Raw genomic sequence first — 12,022 nt, 5'->3', positions numbered from 1 at the left:
TCAGCTGGAACTGTCTGGGAAACTAGCATTTTCATTTTCGTGTCTTTCATACGTCTATGTTCATGTTCTTGTTCCTCTCTAATTCTATTGTGATGGTACTGTAACATTTGTAACATTTGTGATGGGGTGTTACCTTGCCAGGTACTCTCGAATTTTAATACTCTGTTCTTCACTTGAGGCAGGGCATTTTCTACTAATTTTGTTACAAACAGATGTGGGTATGATTCGCTACTTGCTTTTATGCCACTATTTATACCAAAACATTTTTCAAATCGGGCATAGTAATCGCTAGTGTCTTCATCTTGCTTCTGTTTACAGGCTGAAATTGTACCCCAGTCTTCCTTTTTCGTAGTTAATAAACGTGGCAGTACCTGTACTAATAAACCTGGTAGTGCTTTAGTTTTATCCCCAAGTCCTGCTCCTGCAGTTCGGGCCTTTTCTTCTGCTTCTAATACTGACCATTCTATCTTTTGGTCTCCTACCTCCCACTCTTTTTCCCTGAGTTTCTCATAAATGCCAGCAGGCATTAATACCTTTAATATTGTCATAATGTCGGGATAGGTATACTCTCCCATGAGTAACATGTCTTTGATTTCTCGGTGAAAACCCGCTGGGTCTTTGTCATGACTGGGTACCACTTTCTTCATTTCTAACAATTCTATTTTCGATATGGGTGTATATACAAATACGCGTTTAAACTCATTGTCCTCGCCTTTTATTGGGTGCACTTCTCGTAAGGGATTCTGTCTATCCATGTAATACGTGGTTCTTTCTTTGATGGGCAATGAGACATGTTCTGAACATACAAAAAGAATATACTGCTTTCTTGATTCTAGAATTTCTTTAATTAATTTAGTACCTGAACCTCTCCATCTATTCATGAGTAATTCAGTCAATATGTCTGGTAAGGGACCAGGATCCGAATGCTGACTCTGATATAGTATAAGGAGTTGTTGAATCATATAAATCCCAGCTAAACGCTGTTCGTCTGGGGTGAGATTCAAAAATGTACGTGCTACTGTATCGTCACTATACTTTCCGGGACTGTCAACCCAATGGACAGCTGACCTGGCTAATTCTTGTTCATCCATAGAATCGAGAAAATGATAACCCCTTCGTTCTCGGAGTAATTTGTCAGCTGCTTAGAATGAATGCTCGTTTGATCTTATATTTATCATAGGTGTTTGAAAATTCCTGTTATTATCTTGACATATCGGACGTATCGGGTCAATAAGATATCTATTACTATTACAGGATCTTCCTCTACCTACATAGGCTATGGTGTCTGACTGTCCTGTGGGCAGTCCTGATCCTTCTTCCTCGCTTTGTTCGAACTGTTCTACCGCTAATCTTTCTTCGTGTAGGCGTTCTATTTCTTTACGGATCTTTCGGCACATGGCTATTATACAATTTTTCTTATCATGTCTCCCTTCTGATATATTCTGGCTCCATCTGGTAAGAATTTGCATTGCTTCCGGGTCTACCCCCGGTCGGTCTTGATTTCTGATCACACAATTTATAAGGAAACGTAACAGTTCCCCCTGTATCTCCACTTTCTGGTATTCCATAGCTCTGTTAATACTTTCAGAATCTCGCCCTGTTTGGACAAAATGGTATATATTATCTAGATGCGCAGTCATTCCTGGTAACTTCCCTAAATACACTGCGGCTCGTCTGATACGTAATGATGCCAGGGTCATTTCGTCCTCTTTTCCGGGCACAGGGTCATATCTACAATCTATAAGAAGTTCCTTAAGCGTACGGGCATTTATGAGTTTGGGGGTACGTGAATGTGCTGACTCTTGAAAAGTAAGTTTATTTATTCTAGGTGGCGTAGAAAAAATGCTGGTAGCACCTCCCGTAGCCCCATCTGGGGTATCGGGTGTGAAAGGGTTCGTTGAACGTGATACAGCAACTATAGGTGTGGACACAGCTATAGAAGTAGCCGTAGGAACAGATGCAGAAACAGATGTGCTTGCCGGAACTTGTGTCAGAACTTGTTGCTGTAGGGATACGGGTACTGGATCTTGGCGTTGAACCTCCCTGGCAGGCGGTCTATGTGGGGCGGGATTAGCATACTCGGGAGCTGCGTCATCTAAATATGAGGAAAGAAAAACATCTTCTGCGGTTCTAGGATGCCCCTTAGGATGTACCTTTATTGGAAATAATGGGGTTGGCAAGTCTTTTGGTATCTCTGGAGTAGCCTTAGGTAATCCTTCGGCTAGAAGGGGATACATACCATTCATAAGGGCATTTCTTTGTCTGTCTACTTGTTCTGATTTCACTCGTGCACCTTCTTCAATTAATAGATTTTCTCGGACTTCATTTGAATTCTCTTTACTCTTCTCTTCCTGTCTACGTGCTTTTTCTGTACGTCTATACGATTCTTTACGCCATAATTCAATGGCGTCTTTCTGTGATTGTCTAGCTTTCTTTTTCCATAATTCTTCCTCTACTTTCACGATGCACTCTGCATCCCAGGTCCCCGCTGCGGGCCACCTCTGACTTTCTGGTAATTCCTTGGTGTAGTCTACCCATAAATCAAGAAATAATATAGCGTCTAAGCCATGTTTATGATACATGAAGTACCCTGGAGTGTCCCTAGGAGGAATAGGAACGGCTTCTTCGAGTACCCCTTTTCTTGTTGTGATCTGTCTTAATTTTGAAAAGAGCGGCATATTGAAAACTGATCTGATACTTGATTCTAAACAAACTTAATACAGTAAACACGATAATGAACAGTCATTCACACCACAATATGCAGAACGTACTTAAAACATTTAACATTTAACATTTACCTGAACAATCAATAATGATGACGATCTAAGGAAAACTTAATCACTTAAACATAATACTCGACTTTAACTGAATTATTCTGAATTTATATACTTGATATACTAGATATACTGCTAAACAGTACAGATACACTGCTAAAACAGTGCAGACCGGATTTGTGTACCCAAACCCGTCTTGACCAGCACAACCTATGTGCACGTCAGAACGCCTCCCCAGTAATGGTACTCACCGGGTAGCTCGGAAACGGAAGGCCTCGGAAACTGAACTGAACTTGAACCGGACTGAACTCGACTCGAACACTTCGGACACTGGACTCGACTTGGGACTTCGGAAACTGGTGGGCCTCTGTATACCTCGGATCTTGCTCTCTCAGCTAGGCTCTGGTCGGGATACTTCGCACTTCTCACCGCCTCGTCTGGGTGTTGATCGCAGCCTCAGTCGCCCCCGCTTGACCGGAGGGAGATACAGGAAATCCTGCTGGTACGCGTTATTGTCCGTCCAGCTGTGGCAGGAGACCGGGCCTGCAACGCACCGCCGGCGCGTGAGATGAGAAAGTGTCCCTATTCGGGCGCCATTCATGTGGTAAATAATTTCATTACCGGGACTTAATTTGATACAGAAACATAATAAAATAGCTCAGTAAATAAGAGGCAGAATCCGTGGTATTAGAGGTTCGGAATGGGCTTTATTCCAGTGGTCGATTATAATCGGTTGCTCCAAGTTCCATCACCACGAAGGTTCAGGAAGTGAAGTACATACATTATTGATAATTATTCACTTTTATACAATAGGCATTACAGTGAGGCCAATGCAAGAGGCGTAACAATTGATAGCAAAGATAACATTTCACATACGTAGCTGAAGTAGGCGTAACTGGGAGTGATGAAAGAACGTCATCAGATGTGATGTCATAAGAGGGTGGTTACATGAAAGAATTTCGCAATGTCAGCAGAAATACTTGGCAGAAATGCGCGCGCAGCAGCATGACGTGTAATTGACGTGTAACTAGGGGGTGAAGGGGACTTGACATTTAGCTCTACACGTGGCGACAGAAGTCTGGAGGGTCAAGTCAACCTAATCCCAAATCATATCTAACATCCTATGTTGAAAGAACTAAGTTATCTAAAAGAGAGGTCTCTTCGAATAGAATCTTATTCTATACTGACTATACTGACTGTTAGTGCGTGTACAAGCGTCTAAGTGTCTACACTAGATGCGAGGGCGGAAATCTTCCATAGCAATAGGGCTATGAATTACTTGCATAAAGACAGAGAAGCCGGGCCTTTGCTCGGTAGCTGGAAGAATGTTTACTTAAACTACTAGACAGGAATGCATCGGGCAGGGAACGGAGCAGATAACTTCGAAGGTGAAATACAGTTTTTGGCAGCCAGCAGGCTGATGTCAGGCTTCGTGAGCCGCGCAGAGAATGAGACAAAGTTCATGGTCACAGATGCAGGCTCAGACTGGAGCTTTCAGAGGCAGAAGGCAAGAAGAGTTCGATGACAGAATCAGGGCCTACTTGCCTGGACTGTAAAATGGCATAAGTGAACCATATAAAGCCGGTGGCCTTTCATACTTAGGAATGGAATATCCGGCCTATTCATGGCGGATCTGACAGAGGACATGTTGACGGTGGACGCACATGTGTTTGCGTCTTCATAACTGGAACTGGAGGGAACATACATGTATTTGTAACATGCACATAGAACCGTTGGGGTCCAAGATAGGGGACATAACTGACCAGAAAAATCCATATTTCCACAGATGTTAGTGGGAATTCCCTACATAGTGACTGTATCACAGAGAGTAGTCTGCTGTAACAACGTCCTTTTCCCACCCCCGCATGGGCGGCTGGATGTATCCATCTGGCCTTCCATTCCAACCTTGAAAGCAGAGTTCAACAAGATGAGCAGAATAAGGGCTCTATTGTCTCAAAAAGAAGTTGCGCTGACTTCTTCCCGGGAAACATTTGTCCTTCACGTAGCAAACACGCGCACCGAGGTGCAAGCGCTTTTGAATACTGATCACCCACTTCATTTTGGTGCCCTGATTCAGACTATCTTTAATGCCTCGTCAACAAGTGGCCTGGCATATTTTTTCAAAATTGTGGGCTCCGGCCTCGTGACCTCCTTCCAAACTATTTTTGGTGTGATCCCGGCATTTTGTCATTCTATTTTTTCCAGCGTCTTTGGAGGTCTCCCGTTGATTCTCGCCCTCGTGGCTGGGGTGCTGTTGTTGGTCTGCTTACTACGCAATGGCTGCACAGTTTGTGTTACACGAGAGCCTGTCCCGGCTGCTCCATCTTCGTAATCGGATGCTTGAATACTATGGAACATTACCACTGGCAACCTTGAGCTTAGCCTATGGATTGTCCTTCCGGTTTCCTACTTTACATGCGTACATCCTGTCTTTCATTGCCTAGAATGTCCGTTCCAATGGGCTCTGGATTTGTGCTTGTCAAACTCGGTGTCTCCCGCCCCGGATTATGATCGACTAATGAGTCCCTTAGTGGCTCATGAGTTGGACTGTTCTGGTGTCAGGATTATGGCCTGTGGAGCGGCACATGGAATCCTAGGGAATTGGGACATCGGTACGGCTGCAGATGACTTCCTGGCAAGAAGTTATCTTGAAGAACACGCCAGTTGTCCTCTGATGGTACTAGAGGCTCCAGTTGTCGAAGAACATGTGTGTTCATTCCCCTTACTGAACTGGATGGCAGACAATTTTGCAGGACGTTCCAATGATTTCCTCTTGGAAGCTGTTGCTACTTACTGTGCTTATACGTTGATGGATTATCTTGGATGTCGTCCAACATTCCTTTGCACAAACTTTAAATTTTTTATTCGACATCCATCCATAATTTTTTTCCCCTTTTTATGTTTTTTTTTTCTCTTCGAACCTTTACTGCCTTTATATGGATTTCCAATTTGTGCTCTTAGTTCCGTTCTATCGAACTTGAACTCTGCGTTCCTTAATTGTACCCCTATTAGTTAGTGGTCCGATCAAGGGGGGGTGTAGTGAGGGCTGCAATTTATATACATACATTGCTAAGTTAGCATAACCGCGTTAGATGTTAGAAAGCCATCTTGCCACTTTTGCTGCTTTTGCACACGACACTGCAGTTACATGTTATTATTTGAAAAATGCTTGCTCGCCTTTTCTTCACATGAGAACTGTCTGTTGTTCACATCCCTAGCCGTGAGCTGCGACCTTGGTCTGAACATAGTGTAAAGAAACAGTCTGGGTCACTAGACAATGCATGTTTTTGAGTTCAGGTTGATCGGCCCACTATTTAGCCATAACACGCACACAGCTGCAAATACCTGAGAGTCGAGCGCTTTTAATATTGCAGGTTGCATGCTTAACACACACATTCTGAAGAAGAGCTTTCCCAGGAGCAGAGCACACCTGATCCTGTGATGTGATTCAACTAAGCTGATCTTTACGGTATGGCGTTCCCCATTCAAGCCTAGAGACCTTTTATTAATATAATAATATTAGTTTACTAGCGAAAGGAAGGTGGCTGTATTCCACTGTCATTTGTAATATGATTTCTCCTTTCATTTTTTATGGTATTGTAACAATGCTGATGGTTTTGATTTTAATCATTTGTCTGCTTATGTTACCCAAAGTACTGCATCTTAGGACACAAGGTTTATAAAATAAACTCTTTAAACTTTACCGTGTCTCTGTTTACTCTTGTTGTGGACTGATATGAGGATAATAACGAACAGGTATTTCTGATTCCCAACATTCCTGAGAATACAGTAAGTCGCTTGTTCTGGGTTGTCTATTCATAGGGACCTCCGAAATAAATACGGATAACGAATGGGACACTGATGCTGGTCGGATAGGGGTTCTGGGTTCTGAGGTGAGTTTTTGGTACACCACAATTCACTGAGGTCCTGGTTTCCTGCGCATAGTTCTGTTCATGAGCAGAATCCCTGCAACAGTCTGACTACCGTTTATCCAGCTTTTTTTTTGATGCTTCACACATTTTTTCCTTTCCCCACTATTCTTTTTCTCCTGAGACTAACGTTTTGGCATCATGGTTTTCTGTAATGAGATCAGATCTATCTTCACTTCTTTGTCTGCGTTGCACCTTGGTAGGTGATGGTCCTTCTCAAATGATGGGATATGTTTCCTGGTGTTATGTATTCATAACTTACAGCCCTGAAGAAGTCGAGGTATGAATTACCGAATGACGAAACACGTGTTGGCTGTATCAAGTATAAAATACTGAAGGAATTTACGCTGATTACGTGGATTGAATTAACTGAATACTTATGTAAAGAATTTGGATTGAACATAGACTGTGAAAGAATTGGATATTGTGTGACCCAAACTAAATTCTCTGGATTAAAAGTGGACTACGATTGCACTTGTGTTTACAACATTACTGACTTTTGACTTATATTTGTGTGCTCGGATAGGAGTTCTGTTATTTGCTTCATTCCCTTCTTTGAAGGGTCAACCTGGGTTGTATTGGTAACTGACCCTTCCTTTCCTAGTAGCACTGTTAAGATTTTGTTCTGTCTACATTCCCCCAATACAGTGTGTAGAGCGCCCTAAGCTGTTTCTATTCCTGGTTACCAAGAGTTCAATTAGCTTTTATACACAGAAGGTTGACCCCCAGGGTGAAACGTTGGTCAGCTATAGAGAGCCTTTGCTGTGGTCTGGTCCCTGAGGAAGTTGAGACCATACCCGTTTGGTACTCACTTCATTGTTCAGAAAGACCATAAGCCCCTCTTATGGCTTAAACGGGAAACGGCCTTAACAACGAATCCATAACGAGTGTACTAAACAATGAATCCTCAACAACCTTTACCACGACCTCATTAACCACTACTGAACACAAACAACGACCACCTTAACTACTACTGTACATGAACCACGACTTCCTAAACCAGAGGTGTCAATATTTAAATAATTAATCATAAATGCAAGTGTAATTATATTAAAATAATTGCAATTAGTATTTATTAATTTTAATCACGCTGTCGATTCATTAGACTTTGTTTTAATTTAACATGTTAAACCAGTAGATGGCACTGTTGGTTTGTTTTTCACTGATGAGATCTTGATCTGTGCTCGATGGTTGTCACAGTTGCAAGGGTTACAAAATGGTGGTTGGCTGTTTATTATATGTTTTAATTAAGTCAATTCTTTTTACCAATGAAAAAATGTTCTGCAATACGTTTTTTAAATATTTTCTGTGACTTGCATTTTTTACTATCGTTTTAACTAGTGCATTTTGTGTTATTTTTAATTTATTTAGTTAGCATTCTAGTCAAAATTGAAAAAACCGATAATGGACTTATATGTTATTGTTTTTTAGCGTTCATTAGTGTCTTTTTGTAAGTTCGTCCAAAATTTGTAATAAACTATTATTTGATTGATAATTTAAAGATTATTTACTTTAAATTGTTTTATTAGAAAGTCTTGTTTAATTTACTTAATCTTTTGTTATCCGTGTTTCAAACATGCATTTAAGAGTAGTGGTAGATTCGGGTAATATGGAAAATTATCATTTTTTGTGGTTTAGTAAGTCGTTGTACAGAACAGAGTGGTTTGGCTTTGGTAGTGGTTTAGGCATTCGTTGTTTAAGTGGTAGTTGTATAGTCATACATCCAGCTGAAACAAATGAAGGGTGAAAATCTTAAACTTTTGAGGTGGTCCATTTCCCTACTGGGGATGAACAATTCAGTGGAACATGGGCCTGGGAGTAACTATGCCAATGTAGATGGACTCTCCAGATCCTTCCACTTAGAAAATGAAGACTCAACTGGGCAAGGTTAGTCTCAACTTCTTACATTTGGGGGGGCTGGGGGTTGTGTAGGAAAGTAGTATCTCCTTTCATGGTCACTCCCGTTTTTTGCTGGTGTCCTTATATTTTCCTGACTAGTGCTTCCTCCCTAAATTGGACCTAGTGATTACTTGGGTACACTCCAGAATGGCAACTAGTGTATCTTGTAAGTACCTAGTTTATGGTACCCAGGCTTAGGTACACCAGGGGTCTCCCATGGGTTACAGCTGTATTATGCCACCCTTGAGCGATCACTCAAATTACGACTACAGGCCTGCCATTGCAGCCTGTATGAGCTGTTGCTAGCACCACTCAAGACGGATATAGATCACTACACTTAAAACCTATGTCACCCCTAAGGCAGACCTTTCAGTACTGATGGCAGGGTGCTGGGTCCTAAGGGTGAGGTTGCCCCAGCATGAGCAGGGCACCTCTACAACCTTTGGAGTCCATTTCCCCGGTTATAAGTGCAACAGCCATTACGAGATATATAGTGGCCATGGGTCATTATGAGATGACCGTCTCTAAACTGGTTGTAACGAACCATGTCATGTTTGGTATCAAACATGTTCGAATCATACCCCCTTACTATAGACAGTGTCGGAGGTATGATCCCATGCACTGTAAAGCTCCTCCGAGAGGCCCTCAGTGCTCCTGGTACCAGTCTTCCAGAACCAGACAGCAAGCTAGGGCTGCTGCCGGCCAGAGACACGATTCTGCCCTCCTGCTGTTAAGCCAAGCTTGAGCAGGGGAAGGCAGAACAATAGGTATCCCTGTCACAGGGAGATGTGACCACCTCCCAGACAGGGTTTAGTGTATTGGGGCAGGGTGGGGGCGATTGCCAGTGCCACTAGGAGTGCTTGAAGAGCGCATTTGTTGCCCTCCTTGCATACTCCAGTTCAACAAGTTTAGGGAGCAGTTGGCTACCTCTCTGGTACAAAACCAGACAAAGGAGATGAGACTCCACTGTCCAGCTCCTCCTCTGGGAGGGACCCCTAATTCATCCCATAACATAAGGGCTTATCTGAGGTTGGGATTCCATTGCGATTCAACTCTGTGTCATCTTCAACCGTCTGCCCGCCTCAAACTTCGCTTTGGGAACCGAGACCACAACCGGGAAGACCACGACTGCTCCAGGTCTCATCATCCTGCAAGTCTGCTGCACCGTCAATGTCTGTGCTCCATACAGGTCCCTCACACGGCCTGTGGACATCCAAGACACCTGAAGGAATCTTCCTTGTTGTGAAGAAGTCACTCCCCTGCATCTGCAGGCATCGCAACGTAACTGACCAGTTTGCTGATCCTGGGCTCCTATGGATTTCGACAGGTTCAGTGACACAGGTGGCCGCTCTACAACTCCCTCAAGACCTGCACTGTCTTCAGACCGAATCTGAGGCTAGTTTTTCTCGTTGGCACCACCCGAACCGAGCCACTGTGCATAGCGTCGTCTGGCCTTTGCTAAGGCTGGGCGACTCATCTCCAGAGATCTTCCGGTCCTTCCAAGGGAATTCTTTGATTTCCTTGGGCTCCCCTGCTGGCTCGGGCTTGCTCTGACTTACCCAGTCGTGGTGAGTCACTTGGACATAGCTGGTCCTAACACTACACCTTCTTCGATTTCTATGCCTGTTTCCGTTGCCAAGGTCTATTGGTGCCTCTGCCAGACATTGACCCCCTGGCTTTCGACATCTGACGTGGGACAGCTTGTGAAAGGCTCCTGGTCTTCCACAGCGTCACCTGGTCGGCACAGCTTCAACTTCAAGGGCACCATCAACTATCCTGCATCTATCGACATCGGTGAGCATTCGTTTTCAGTGCCTCCTGGTTTCTCCTGCGAGGCATAGACTCTGTCACCTCTGCTTGCAGGTTCTTCTCATCCTGAATACACCTTTGGGTTCCACCAGACTCCTTAGTCTTCTTCTCCAGAAGCCTCTTTCCTGAAGTCCTCCCTTGTGGTCTAAGGCAGTTTCTAATGTCACTTGACACCTCTGCACCCGGCTTCCCTGGTGTAGGTATCCTGGTTTCTGGGGTGTCCACAGGTGGGGTGACTCTCCAACCTTTCATCTTCCACTGGGTTTCTCCAGAATCAGGTGAAAAGGGTCCTTTTTCTTTAAAATTGCAATCGCGAATCACCCATTGACTTGTGTTGTTCACACTCTGCACTCGGCCTCCGTGGGGTTCCTGGGTATTTACCTTGGGTGATTCCTTGGTTTCCCAACACTTCTACGTCTTCTGTGTCCAGTCTAGACTTAAGTCGTGATTCGCATACAACTATTTTAGTATAAGGTTTGGTCTCCCCCTGGAGACCACTGTGCATTTGTGCTACTTATGTGCTCTATTTCTTAAGTATTGTTTGTATTGAGTTTCTATCATCAGTTAGGAGATTGTACAATTGTGTTAGTATTTGTAATAAAATATCTATTTTTATAACTACACTGTGTGATTCTTTTTCTCTTAACCTATACCTTAAAATTACGTACTGGTAAAACAATGTGCTTTACACTTCCTCTGGACTAAGCCTGAAGGCTGCTCTCTACAGCTACCACTTAAAGAGCTTTATAAGGTTGTCTAAGAGCACTAAAAATCATCATAAGGGCTGTCTGGATTAGTGCAGGGTGCTACACTTACATAAGTGAGCACCATATATTAAGCCAACCTCTCTCAGTTTCGAATTGCATTTTTAAAGTGACAGTGCATAAATAAACTGAAACTTAAATATAGTGTAAATAATAAATATTTCCTGAAACCTCATGTTCAAACTGCATTGATGCATATCAGGACACAATAAAACTGTACAAATATCTTGTGTAAATTCATACAAAACAATATATATCGACTTTGACATTCCGGGATTCCTATAACCACTGTTTGCTCATAGAACCTTAAAATTCCTCAGTCTAACATATTTCCTCTGACCATCAAAGCCAAGGTACATTGATGCTCTAAAGTGCAGATTACAATTACGAACATTAGGTGCAAACACAATGTACAAACCACTAAAAGATAAAATGGATAATTGCACATCTATCGGAGGCTTTAAAGGCCCTATTAACTGGAAATTCTAACATTTTCCATTAGACAGACTACTAACGTGTGCATTCAAAGTAAAATTGTGGGCAAGTGCCCCTACACTCCGGCAAATTACTTAACATCTAAAATCACAACAATTAATAAATCTGTCTTTTTTTTTTAAAGAGAAGAGAAGAAAAGGAACCCCATTTCTCATAGAAATGTGTACAAATTAAGCTATAGAAATATAAACACTTGAAGATATTTATCAAATTATACTCTGCTCTTGATTCATACTCAATATACAACATTTTTTTCCTTTAAACATATCTATCAATCCATTAGGCAATTAGTACAAAAAAAGTGCTGTAAATTTATTCTCCAACTTTATAAATGCACATATAAATCCTTTTC

This window comes from Triturus cristatus, chromosome 10 (genome assembly GCF_964204655.1).
Source record: "Triturus cristatus chromosome 10, aTriCri1.1, whole genome shotgun sequence".
NCBI lineage: Eukaryota > Metazoa > Chordata > Amphibia > Caudata > Salamandridae > Triturus > Triturus cristatus.
The sequence above is the reverse complement of the archived record's forward strand: the minus strand, read 5'-3'. Positions refer to the sequence as shown.